A 13,444-nucleotide genomic window follows, 5' to 3' on the forward strand; every position below is an offset into this window, starting at 1 on the left:
AACTTGAGTGCTGACCTCCCGGAGCTGATCCTGCTCCTGATTGGAGGAGAGCAGCGTACTCGGCGTGTGGGCAGCCGAGTTAGGATTGGCGGAGGAGGACTATAAAGGAGGAGAGAGACGGCATGCACCAGGAACATCTAAGAGGAACATCTAAGGGGAACACCTGTGCAGCCCCCGAGAGAGCCAGCCGGCGGTGTGCCGCTCCCCTGCGGAAGTGGGGAAAGTGGCCAGGGGGAACCGCCCTTCCACGGAGGTGGAAGGGACAGTAGCCAACCCGGGAAGAACCAGCAGCAAACCCGGGGAGGGCTGAGCAGACGAAAGAACAGCGCAGGGTCCTGTGTTGTTCCTCCACGAAGAGGGGGAGCGACAGGGGAATATAATCTTTACACATGGGAAAAACAGAAAAGATGCCAAATGAGCACACACAAGTCTACCAATCACTTTGATTAAACATAAACTATTGTTAGACTAACTAAAATATTAATTTCTTACCAATTCTGTAAAAAAAAATCTTTGTCAGGGGCTATCACTGTGGAGTGGTGGGTAAAGCCACCTCCTACAGTGTGGGCATCCATATGGGCACCAATTTGAGTCCCAGCTACTCTACTTCTGGTCTAGCTCTCTGCTATGGACTGGGAAAGCAGTGGATGAACACCTAAGTCCTTGGGCCCCGTGCACTCACATGTCAGACCTGTAAGAAGCTCCAGGCTACTGGCTTCAGATCAGCCCAGCCCCAGCCATTGAGGACATGTGGGAGTGAACCAGCAGCTGGAAGGACTCTCTCTCTCTTCCTCTGTCTCTGTAACTCAGCCTTTCAAATAAATAAATCGTATAGAAATAATTTATAATGTTCATCACAATTGTTCAAATAAGTAGCAGTACACCAAAAAAAATTATGATTTCACTATAATCTATATTATATAGAAAATTACTCAGGCAGGACTGTTTTCCTTAAAACATCTCTTGCTTTTTTTCTGTATCTCAAATTCCTTAAAAGTATCCAACTACATACATGATAGAATGCATGTGGTGAGGTTTATTTCACTTCTACACACATATTTATCACCACTAATGTGCTAAATTATTCCATTTTTTTCAAGTGAAAATATATAAGTACATTAAGAGTAGGATAAACACAAAGATAGCTTCAGTTCTGATTAGGATTTAGGTCAGAAAAATTTTAAGTGTTACACAATGAAACTGAAGGCAGTTTTCCAAAAGGATAGTACACTGTTTCCTTAGCATCAATCTGTGCAAAGTAAAATCCATACAGCTGAATGGGCATTACAGATACATCAGTGGTAATCAGTACAAATAAATATAAAAGTGGAAATACCAAGTCACTGGAAACTGGTATTTAGTAATGAATAATCAGAGATGCCAGTTACTACTAGATGGAATAAGGAAATAAGGTCATCCCAGTGTTGACAAATCACAAAATACACATCAATGCAAATTTAGATAATCCCTCCACTCTATGAATACTTCATATTAAATTTGAATTTATCCACAACCTGCTGCCTAACAATATTTTTCTCAGATATTTAAAATATTTGCCATGCATTAGCATTGGTGGGGAATTAAAAAAAGTAACAGTCACAGACATCAAATAATAATCTAGAAGAAAGCAACGTTCCATAACCACTGGAACCACTGACGTGAACTGCCTGAACGACAACCTAGAATAGAAACATCTGGGGAGGCCGGCACTATGGCTCAATAGGCTAATCCTCCACCTTGTGGCACCGGCACACCGGGTTCTAGTCCCGGTCGGGGTGCCGGATTCTGTCCCAGTTGCCCCTCTTCCAGGCCAGCTCTCTGCTGTGGCCCAGGAAGGTAGTGGAGGATGGCCCAAGTGCTTGGGCCCTGCACCCACATGGGAGACCAGGAGGAAGCACCTGGCTCCTGCCTTCAGATCAGTGTGGTGCGCCGGCTGCAGCGCACTGGCCACGGCGGCCATTAGAGGGTGAACCAATGGCAAAGGAAGACTTTTCTCTCTGTCTCTCTCTCTCACTATCCACTCTGCCTGTCAAAAATAAAAAAAAAAAAAAAAAGAAATATCTGGGGAAAAAACACTCAAGGCAAAAAAGGAAGACATCTTTTTAGTGTAAAATATCAATAGTTAGTATCAGCATCCTGAAAAGTTGAAAAGCCAAGAAACAAACACAAGCAAAATTCTTCTTTGGAAGAAGCAGATCATAAACTACAAAAAGAAACACAAAGAATTAGACCTGGTCACTTCTGAGGGCAGTGGGGGAAGAAATCAGGAAGACACCTGAACTGACAAATGCCCATTCATTCACTTGGGTAAGCATTCTGTGGGTGTTTATACTTTTTATGTAAAGTCAGCACAAAATAAGGCTACTGAACAGTAATCAGGCCCTTGCTTCTCGACAACTGGATTCACCAGAGAGGAAAGCATTTATTTTAAGAAGCTGGCATCTTGGGGAGAAAGAGATCTCTTCATCTAAAATGTGCTCTTTCCACCCAACAAGCCAGCAAGAGCTGTTTCTAAGAACATGGGTCGAGGGGCAGACACTGGTATATGGGGTAAAGGCACAGCCAGCAGTACCACTGTCACATATGGGCACCAGCTGCTCTGCTTCTGATCCAACTCACTGTGAATGCAGCTGGGAAATCAGTGGAAGGTCACCCATGTGCTTGGGCCCTTGCCACCCCCTTGGGAGACCTGGGAGATGCTTCTGACTCCTGGATTTGGTCTGGCCCAGCTCAGGTGATTGCAGCCATGTGGGGAATGAACTAGCTGATGGAAAATCTCTCTCCATCTCTTCCTCTCTCTCTCTGTACCTCTTCCTTTCGAATAAAATAAATAAATCTTTTTTTTAAAAAATGGGTAGCTTCAGATGGAGGTTAGAAATCAAAGTGATTCTATTTAGTTGACAATTTGGCAGCTATTCAGGCTTTGCGCTAATAAGTGCTCATCTGGGGATATCCAAGGCATCAACCAGGTGAAGATGTTTTGATGGGGCTGAAGCTCCTTTGTTCGCTGGGTCAAAGCCTGCTATTCTGGGCTGGTACTGTAGCACAGCAGGATAAAGACCCGGCCTGTGGCACCAGCATCCCATATGAGATGCTCCTTTTCTCATCCAGCTCTCTTCTGTGGCCTCGGAAAGCAGTAGAAGATGGCCCAAGTCCTTGGGCCCCTGAACCCACATGGGAAACCCAGAAGAGGCCCCTGGCTCCTGATCAGCTCAGATCTGGCCATTGCAGTCATTTGGGGAGTGAACCAGTGGATGGAAGACCACATAGGATCCCTAATCATTATAATAATCACTTACATAATATTAAGTCAAATTATGTATAAATATATTAAGTATATTGAATATTTAATTAGTAGACATAGACATTTAAAATATATTAAAAATCTCAACTCTTAAAACTCAGTTTTCTAAACCCAAAGTCAGAGAATACATGAGATAATCTTGACAAAACACAAAATTTCTTTCCCTTCTGTAGTAACCAAAAGGTAAAGAAAATTCTTTTGTGCTGTGTTTCTTCTAATGGGAAGCTCCTCCAGATTACTTAGAAGCTAAACCCAAAGGAAAGGTACCCAAACTTAGACACTGGAGGCTGTGAGCATTCGACATTATAAAAGAATGAAAAAACTTAGAAAAGATTACACCTGTTGCCGGTACTGTGGCTTAGCAAGTAGAGCCACCGCCTGCAATGCTGCGATCCCATATGGGTGTCAGTTCACATCCTGGCTGCTCCACTTCTGATCCAGCTCTCTGCTATGGCCTGGGAAAGCAGCAGAAGATGGCCCAAGTCCTTAGGCCCCTGCATCCCTGTGGGAGACCCAAAAGAAGCTCCTGGCTGCAGCTCAGTGCAGCTTTGGCCATTGTGGTCATCTGGGGAGTGAACTATCAGATGGAAGACCTCTCTCTCTCTCTCTGCCTCTCTGTAATTCTGCATTTCAAATAAATAAATACAACAAAATTAAAGAAAATAATACACCTTAGAAACAAAAGCAGAAAAAAAAATCCCATAGAACAATTTAAATACATCTAGAAAAGTCAGGTGTAGGGGCCAGTGTTGTGGCGTGGAGTGTAAAAGCCACCACCTGTGACACAGGCATTCCACATGCACACTGATTCTAGTCCTGACTATTCCATTTCTGATACAGTTCCCTGATAATGTGCCTAGAAAATCAATGAAAAATGAAAAAGTCCTTGGGCCCCTGACAGCAAGGTGGGAGAACAAGAAGAAGCTCCTGATTCCTGGCTGTTGTGGCTCAAGTTCAGCCATTGTGACCATTTGGGGTGTGAAGCAGTAGACCAAAGATCTCTGTCTCTCCCTCTCTCTGTAAACTCTGCCTTTAAAATAAAAAGAAAGCTTAAAAAATATTAGGTGTAGGGGTTGGTGCTGTGGCGTAGTGGGTCAAGCCACTGCCTGCAGTGCCAGCGTCTCATAAGGGCACTGGTTTGAGTCCTGGCTGCTCCACTTCCTATCCAGCTCTCTGCTATGGCCTGGGAAAGCATCAGAAGATGGCCCAAGTCCTTGGGTTCCTGCACTCATTTGGGAGACCTGGAAGAAGCTCCTGGCTCCTGGCTTCACATCAGCACAGCTCTGGCTGTTTTGGCCATCTGGGGAGTGAACCAGCAGATGGAAGACCTGTCTCTCTCTCTCTCTGCCTCTTCTCTCTCCATGTAACTCTGACTTTCAAATAAATAAATAAAGCTTTTTAAAAAATTAGGTGTAAAGATCAAGTACTCTTATTATCCCTAGTCTCCTAAGATAAATATTTCTTTCAAGATTAATTTATTTCCAAGGTAGAGTTACAGAGAGAGAGAGATCGATCTTCCATTGGCTAGTTCATTAGCCAAATGGCCACTACAACTGAGCCAGGCAGAAGTCACTGCCAGGAGACTCATCCAGGTCTCCCACATGGGTGCAGGGTCCCAAGGACTTGGGCCATCCTCTCCTGCTTTCCCAGGTGCATTAGCTAGGAGATGAATCAGAAGTGGGCCATGAGGAATCAAACCAGTGCCCATATGGGTTGCTGCCATCACAGGCAGCATCTTAACCCGCTGTGCCACAATATCAGCTATAAAGACAAGCATTTCTCATGACAGGCCATAACTAAACAATAAAGGAGGAGAAAACAGCTTATAAGAGATGACTAGCTGTTGGAAAGGAGTCAACCAAATGGAAACTGTAAGAAGCTGCAGTTGAGAAGATGGTTGAAAATGTTATTAGAGGGGCCAGGCACTGGAGCGTAGTAGGCTAATCCTAGGAAAGCAGAGCAAGATGTTCTTGAGAATGGGGGACCCACAAGAAGCTCCTGGCTCCTCTTGGATTGGCTCAGCTCCAGCCATTGCGGTCATTTGGGGAGTGAACCCATGGATGGAAGACATTTCACTCTGCCTCTCCCTTTCCCTCTCTCTCTCAAAATTTTAGGCACTGTGGTATAGAAGGTTAAGCCTCCTCCTCAGTGCCAGCATCTCATGTGGACTCTGGCTCAGTTGAGTCCCAGCTGCTCTACTTCTGATCCAGCTCTCTGCTAATGCACCTGGGAAAAGCAGAGGAAGGTGGCCCAAGTACTTGAGTCCCTGCACCTGTGTGGGAGACTCAGCAGGCACTCCTAGCTCCTGCTTACTGGCTCCTGCCTGACCCAACCCCCACCCATTGAGGCCATTTGGGTAGTAAGTCATTGGATGGAGAGCTCTTTCTTTTCCTCTTTCTCACTTTGTATCTCTGCCTTTCAGATAAATAAATCTTTTTTAGAAAGTTATCATACTTTAAAATCAAATATTAAAAATCTCTAGCAAATATTTATTGTTAATATTTATATTTTCTAAAAAAACTTTACTGATTTAACATAGGGGACTAAATCCTAGTTTTATTTATTTGAAAGACAGAGTTACAGAAAAATAAAGCCAATGAGAAAGAGATTGTCTATCTGGTTCACTCCCCAATCATCTACAACAGCCAGAGCTGGGACAGATTGAAGCCAGAAGCCAGGAAAGTCCATGTGGTTCTCCCACATGTGTGGCAGGGGTCACAGCACTTGGGCCACCTTCTGCTATCCCAGACACATTCGCAGGGTGCTGGATTAGAAGTGGAGCAGTCTGGACTCAAAGAAGTACTCTTATGGGATGCAGGTATGATAGACTGCACTTAACCTATGATGCTGCCCGCACTTTGAAAATTTTTAATGTCATGGCCAGTGTTGTGATGTATGGGTAAGGCCACCACCTGTGATGCTGGCATCCCATATGGGCACTGGTTCATATCACAGCTGCTCTACCTCAGATCAAGCTCCCTGCTAATGGCCTGGGAAAAGCAAAGGAAAATGGCACAAGTGTTTAGGCCCCTGCTACTGATGTAGGAGACCTGAATGGAGCTCCAGGCTCCTGCCTTCAGTCTGGCCCAGTGCTTGATTATTACAGACATCTGGGGATGAACCAGTAGATGGAAGATGTCTATCTCTCTCTCACTCAGCCTTTCAAATACGTAAATAAATATTTCAAAAATTCTAGACTTGGGGATGTTGACTTAGAATTATTTCTTATTGGGGCTGGTGCTGTGGCATAGTAGGTTAAGCCTCCATCCACAGTGCTGGAGTGCTGGCATCCCATAAGGACACTGGTTCAAGTCCTGGTTACTCCACTCTAATCCAGCTCCCTGCTAATGACCTAAGAAAGCAGAGAAGGTGGCCCAGAGTCCTTTAGCCCCTGCACCCATGTGAGAGAGTGGGAGGAGGCTCCAGGCTTCTGGCTTGAGATCTGCAAGGTCCAGCCATTGCAGCCCTCTGGGGAGTGAACCATTGGATGGGGGACCTCTCTCTCTCTCTCTCTCTCTCTCTCCTTCTCCCTCTCCCTCTCTCTGTTATTCTGCTTTGCAAATATTAAATATTTAAATAAATAAATCTTTAAAAATTATTTCTTATCCTTGGTAACTTACTGTTTAGTGAAAACTTAGCAAGTAATTTTGAACAGTTATATGTTAACAACTTATGAAAACATTTACCGGGCCGGTGCCACAGCTCACTAGGCTAATTCTCCACCTTGCGGTGCCAGCACACCGGGTTCTAGTCCCGGTCGGGGCACCGGATTCTGTCCCGGTTGCCCCTCTTCCAGGCCAGCTCTCTGCTGTGGCCCGGGAGTGCAGTGGAGGATGGCCCAAGTCCTTGGGCCCTGCACCCCATGGGAGACCAGGAGCAGCACCTGGCTCCTGCCATTGGATCAGCGTGGTGCACCGGCTGCAGCGCTCCAGCCATGGCGGCCATTGGAGGGTGAGCCAACGGCAAAAGGAAGACCTCTCTCTCTCTCTCTCTCTCTCTCACTGTCCACTCTGCCTGTCAAAAAAAAAAAAATTTACCAAAAGGCCCAATGCCTTCTATATATTTTAAGCCAAGAGTACATGTATTTAGAAAAATCTATCTTTTACATTTAGCAATTCAAAAAGTCATCCTACTGCAGAGTAGCTGTTACACTGCTTTATCTCTCTTCAGCCACTGTAAGTCAGAGATGCTCTTATCCCTGGGCAGGAAAACCTGGTCTATTACCTCATGTCAAATTGCATAGGGTCCCCAACTCAGTAATCCATCCCATGATCACCTTGAGGAGAGGATCTGGGTTGTGCATGGCACAAGCATCATGAGCCATCAGGGGTGGAATTCCCTTTGTACCCAGTCATCCTCCTCACCTTGCACAGCTCGTACTGGGCATTCTCTTCAGTGTGTGTTCAGTTTGTATACCACTTCCAGCTCATGTCTGCCACCACGTGGCTTCTTCTGTGATGTAGTGAACAGCAAGATGGCCCTGTGGTGTCAAAGATTAGGCAGAAATGCTCACCTGTCGGCTTGATGCTGATGTTTGCTCCATCTCACACATATCCATGAATCCAGCAAGGCTTGCAGCATCAGCTTGAACCTTGCTGTGGATTCTGACCCAGCACTGCTACATTATCTTCTCTACCTCCTCTCCAGTCAGTGCATACTTGAGTCTATTTCTCAGTAAGGTGAGGAGAGGGAGACATCCCTTAGGTTACAGGGACCTGATGATGCACAAGGTGCCACAGCAAAGACCACCAATTCATTTTTTAGCAACTATACTTACATTGCCTGAGAAACTAACATATTAGATAAGTATGGTTATTCTCTTAAGTCATGATCTTGCCAAAGAACAACTTTAAATTTGACTTCATAGAAAGCAATGAACACTGCATCATCTTTTCATCTAATGTCTGTGCTTAGGTGAAAATTACGTTGTGATTTTAAATAACACAAATAAGCACAACCAACTTTTACACATACAACAGTACACACATATAATGCATAGCATACATTATGACACAGAAAAATATAGAAATCTCTGCAATTCTTTTTAAATCTTTTAATCAGGCCCTATGGCTCACCATGTGGGTAGCCAATTGCACAGGGATGAATGTTGGTAAGAAAGAGCTTATTTCTAGAAGCTGGCATCTTGGGGAAAGAAATTTCTCTTTTTTTTTAAGATTTTATTTATTCATTTGAGAGACAGAGCCACAGAGAGTGGGAGAGCCAGAGAGAAAGGTTCTCCACCAGCTGGACCACCCCCAAAATGGCCACAATGGCTGAGGCTGGGCTAATCCAAAGCCAGGAGCCAGGGCCTTCCCCATATCTCCCACATGGGTACTGGGTCCCAAGCCCCCCTGGGCATCTCCCACCACATTCCCAGGCCACAAAACAGAGAGTCAGATCAGAAGAGGACCAACAGGGACATGAAACAGTGACCACATGGGATGTCAGTACTACAGGTGGAGGTCCAGCTCTATATGCCACAGTACAGCCCCAAGAGAGAGCTCTTGATATAAAATGTTCTATCTCTGTTAAAGGGTTAATTTTTAAAAATTTATTTATTTATTTGAAAGTCAGAGTTACACAGAGAGAGAAGAAGAGGTAGAGAGAGAGAGAGAGAGAGAGAGGTCTTCCATCCAAAGATTCACTCCCCAATTGGCTGTGATGGCCAGAGCTGTGTCAATCCGAGGCCAAGAGCCTGAGATCATTCTGGGTCTCCCACTTGGGTGCAGCAGCCCAAGGACTTGGGCCATCTTCTACTGCTATCCCAGACCATAACTGCTAAAGGGTTTCTTAAAGGACAAGGGTAGCTTCAGGGGGAGGTAAATAAAACAATGAGTCACCTTAATTGACAATATGTAAATGCCCAAGCTTTTTTCTGATGAGGCCTCTTAACCAGGGGACTCAGCATCAGTTGGGTGAAGGCTTCTTTGTTAGCTGGGGCAAAAGTCCACCATTATACAAATGCTACTATTCACCAGAGTAATTCAGGCAATATACAATATCAGTAATTGGTTTTTGCTATATAAAATGTGAAAAGGAAAAGGGAAGGAGGATGGCTTTAATATGGTTAAAATTCCTTTTTAAAAGCTCCAATCAACTGAATATAATTACTTCCTGCTGTTAGTAACCTCAATTAACCCTATTGTTCCACAGTTGAAACCTGAAAAATTTACTTAGCATTTAACTTGGAAAGCAACGCTAGTCCCAGTGATGGTACTGGACACTAACATACATGAAGATAATTATATCCTCATTTCAGATTCAGTAAGCACTCTGTTGGAAAAACATCTTTTATTGCTTTATTAACTCTTGTTCCTCACAGTCAATTTTATCAGAGGCCTTTGTGGAAATTTACAATAGATTTTTTTTTTTAATTTTTTAAATTTATTTGACAGATAGTCAGTGAGAGAGACAGAAAGGTCTTCTTTCCATTGGTTCACCCCCCAAATGGCCACTACAACGGGCGCTGTGCCAATCTGAATGAAGCCAGGAGCCAGGTACTTCTTGTTTCCCATGTGGGTGCAGGGCCCAAGCACTTGGGCCATCCTCCACTGCCTTCCCGGGCCACAGCAGAGAGTTGGACTGAAAGAGGAGCAACCGGGACTAGAACTTGGCACCCATATGGGATGCCAGTGCTGCAGGTGGAGGATTAACCAAGTGAGCCATGGTGCTGGCCCCTATGATAGATTTTTAAGAGATCAGGGAGCCCCAGGGTCTCTGCTCTACCATTGGGCTAAGGCAGAGCTGAAGCTCCTGCTTTTTCTAAATTGACAAGGACTCCTAACCTGTCTCCTTGGGCATCAACAGCCACAGACACAGTTGCTGGAAGGTTTAAGGGATTTAAATGCTTACTCCGTCCCATTTACCAGAACTCTCACAAAACCTCTACTGTTAGAAATCCACTGATGCTGTGGTATATTGGATAAAGCAGCCACCTGCAGTGAGTGCCAGCATCCCATGTGGGTGCCCATTGGGGCTGGTCCTGGGTGCTCCAATTGTGATCCAGGTCTCTGATGTGGCCCTGGGGGAGCAGTGGAGGATGGCTCAGGCCCTTGGGCCCTTGGGCCCTTACATTGGGTGTTGTGTGGGGGGAACCCAGAGAAAGCTCCTGGCTCCTGGATTCAAATCAGCCCAGCTCTGGCCATTGCAGCCATCTGAGAAGTAAACCAGTAGATGAAGGACCTGATGGAACAAGGAACAAGGACATAAGCCTCAGCCATTCTCCTGCATTGAACAAAAGAGATAAACATTGGAATGTACTCTTTGCCCTAGAAACACAATTGGAGGGCCTGCACTGTGGCATAGCAGGTAAAGCCGCTGTCTGCAGTGCAGGAATCTCTTATGGGTGCCGGTTTGAGTCCTGGCTGCCCCATTTCTAATCCAGCTCTCTGCTATGCCTGGGAAAGCAGTGGAAGACAGCCCAAGTCCTTGGGGCCCTGCACCCATGGGAGAGACCCAGAAGAAGCTCCTGGCTCCTGGCTTCAGATCGATGGCCATTGTGGCCATCTGGGGAGTGAACCAGAGGATGGAAGCCTTCTCTCTCCCTCTCTGCCTCTCCTTCTCTCTCTGCTTAACTCTGACTTTCAAGTAAATAAATAAATCTTTAAAAAAAAAAAAACACCTCAATTGGGTCTCACACTCTGCTGTCTTCATACTCCACCCCTTACAGCCACCTGAAAGACCAGTTCCAGGAATTCCCCTCTGCTTGCTGCCCCCTACCTCACCCCCATCCCCAGCCTTCCCTGGGGGTCAGGGCCTTCTGTCAGGTGTTCCATCATGGGCACATTGACAGTGGCAGTTGGTTACCCATCTCTACAGATTTATTTTCCCTGAATAAATTCGGTCCAGCTATAAATTCATACACTACCTCTCTATTCTGTGCCTCTTTTCCTAACAGGACACCCCTCCCCACCTCTGCCTCTCTAACTCTGCTTTTCAAATAAAATAAACATTTAAAAATCCCACTTAACAACCACATTCTCTTAAATTTAACACATATGCAGGCCATGCAATATTACAATAGAACACCATTTTTTTCTTAGTCATAAGATCGTAACTATATCCTGCCCAATCAGCCACGATGCAACTCAAGGTGATTTTGGATGAAAATTAAATTGAACCACTCATATTTCACCCAAGAGGAAGAAATCCTCATACAAACAACCAAATGAGTACTCTTCCAAAAAATATCCAAATTTCCTCACAGGGAGGCTGAAGTAAAAATCTTAGAATCCATCTCCTACACACCAGTATCACAAAAAATGACCTAAACCAGGTCCAAATGCCATGAGCCCAAAGAGCAGAGACAGAAATTGCAGGTATGCCCCTGGTTCAACTTACCCAGTCTCAGAGCTGTTGACTCCGGACACAAAGGGGAGCCATTGACTCCCCGCAAGATAGCTAATGTCCAGCAGGAACAGAAAGGAAAGTCCTGGAGAGAAAGTGCTCTCAGAAGCTGCGGGGATGTCCCCAGAGTCCCAGCCAAAATGTTAGCTCAAAAGCAGCTCTGGGGTGGAGGTACAAGTGACCATTGCTGTCCTTACTAATGTGAAAGGGTTAAGCCACTTGAAAAATACATTCCAGGGGCCAGCACTGTGGCTCAGTGGGTTAATGCCCTGGCCTGAAGTGCCAGCATCCCATATGGCCACTGGTTCTAGTCCCGGCTGCTCCTCTTCCCATCCAGCTCTGTTATGGCTTGGGAAAGCAGTAGAAGATGGCCCAAGTCCTTGGGCCCATAACCTGTGTGGGAGAACCCGGAAGAAGCTCCTGGCTCCTGGCTTCAGATTGGTGCAGCTCCAGCTATTATGGCCAATTGAGGAGTGAATCATCGGATAGAAGGCCTCTCCCTCTCTCTCTCTGCCTCTCCTCTCTGTGTAACTCTGACTTTCCAATAAATAAATAAAATCTTTAAACAACAACAACAACAAAAATACATCGCAGACTTCTGGGCTAGCTCACCAGTGTTGTTTCCAGACACATAATCCGGCTCTGGATGCTCACCGCTTCAATTCGCCATAGCTGAGTGCTGGCCAGAGGAAAGGGTGTATTTCCAGAAGGCAGCTGCAGTCTTGGGAAAGAAAGTCCTCCCAATCCAAAGAAGCCTTTTTCTACCAAACCCCGCAGCACAAAGGGTGTTTAAAGGGACAGGGGTAATTGGAGCACCAGGCTTGAAATAAAACAATGAGTCTATTCAATTGACAATTATGCAGATTTTCAGGCTTTGTTCTGAGGAAGGTCCCACCAGCCAGTCAGGGGAGTCCAGGGTGTCAGGAGGGAGGTGCTTTCTACCTCAGTTGGGGGAGGGTTCTCTGTCAGCTGGGTCAAAAGCCTGCCCTTCCAAATCATCTCCTTTTTTCAGTAGGCTTCCAAAACTCTTCTGCAAATATTACTCACAAGATTAGGGGAAGGTAGGATGCCTTCATTAGGACTACCATGCTGTTGGAGGAGGGTGATCAGGGATTATAAAGAGGTTGTAATGCAGGGGGTGCTGGTGTAAGGACTAGATGACCTAATGGGGAATTCTTGTAAGAGTGGACAAGATGCTTGCTTCTCCCCAGAACCTGTCTATTAGCAAGACAGAAGTGGTGATCCCACTCCCCCAGTTTCTAGTTTCATCATGAGAATAGCAAGGAAGCAATGATCCGCCCTTCTGAGCTTCTAGTTTTATCAGGAGAATAGAAAGAATTTGCCTATCCTACTATTCAGCTGGATTTTTGTTTTAACAAGAGCAAGCTAGACAGGATTATTTATGGGTTTTGTCCCCAGCCTCTGACTAATTGTTAGCTGTTACTATTCTGCTCACCCAAATTATGGTTAAAAAACTCCACTCCATTTTTCAGGTCTCCCTCTCTTGGAGACCCCCTAGTGGCTGCTGTGGCAAGAGGTTTCTCATGTAAATAAATCTTGCTTTGCTCACTGCGTGTCCACATTAAATTCCTTGTGAGACACGCACCCCAGGCACCTTCCTTCATCACCATTTTCCCCCATTACTTTGGTGTGGTGAAGCCATGGAAGAGTTGACAGTCTCTGGTTTCAGATGTCATGGCTTGTTGCTAGATCAATGACAAGGCTTAAGTTCTCTGATTCCTCCTGGTGGTCAGCACCTGAGTCCTTCAGCTCTGCCTCAGCCTAATGGTAGAA

At 45.4% G+C, this 13,444-nt stretch overlaps 1 long non-coding RNA gene across 1 annotated transcript in view; it reads right to left on the minus strand.

Moving 5' to 3' along the window:
• Positions 1 to 12,482, minus strand: part of LOC138844837 (uncharacterized) — a 97,153-nt gene extending 84,671 nt beyond the window's left edge. The window contains exons 1-2 of the long non-coding RNA XR_011381204.2: positions 12,263 to 12,482; positions 7,669 to 7,784 (exon numbers count right to left, since the gene is read on the minus strand). This is a non-coding gene — a long non-coding RNA (uncharacterized LOC138844837). The remainder of the gene's footprint in view (positions 1 to 7,668; positions 7,785 to 12,262) is intronic.
• Positions 12,483 to 13,444: the final 962 nt, after the last annotated feature.

The sequence above is a fragment of the Oryctolagus cuniculus genome, chromosome 12 (genome assembly GCF_051225735.1).
Source record: "Oryctolagus cuniculus isolate XC-2025 breed Fujian yellow rabbit chromosome 12, ASM5122573v1, whole genome shotgun sequence".
NCBI lineage: Eukaryota > Metazoa > Chordata > Mammalia > Lagomorpha > Leporidae > Oryctolagus > Oryctolagus cuniculus.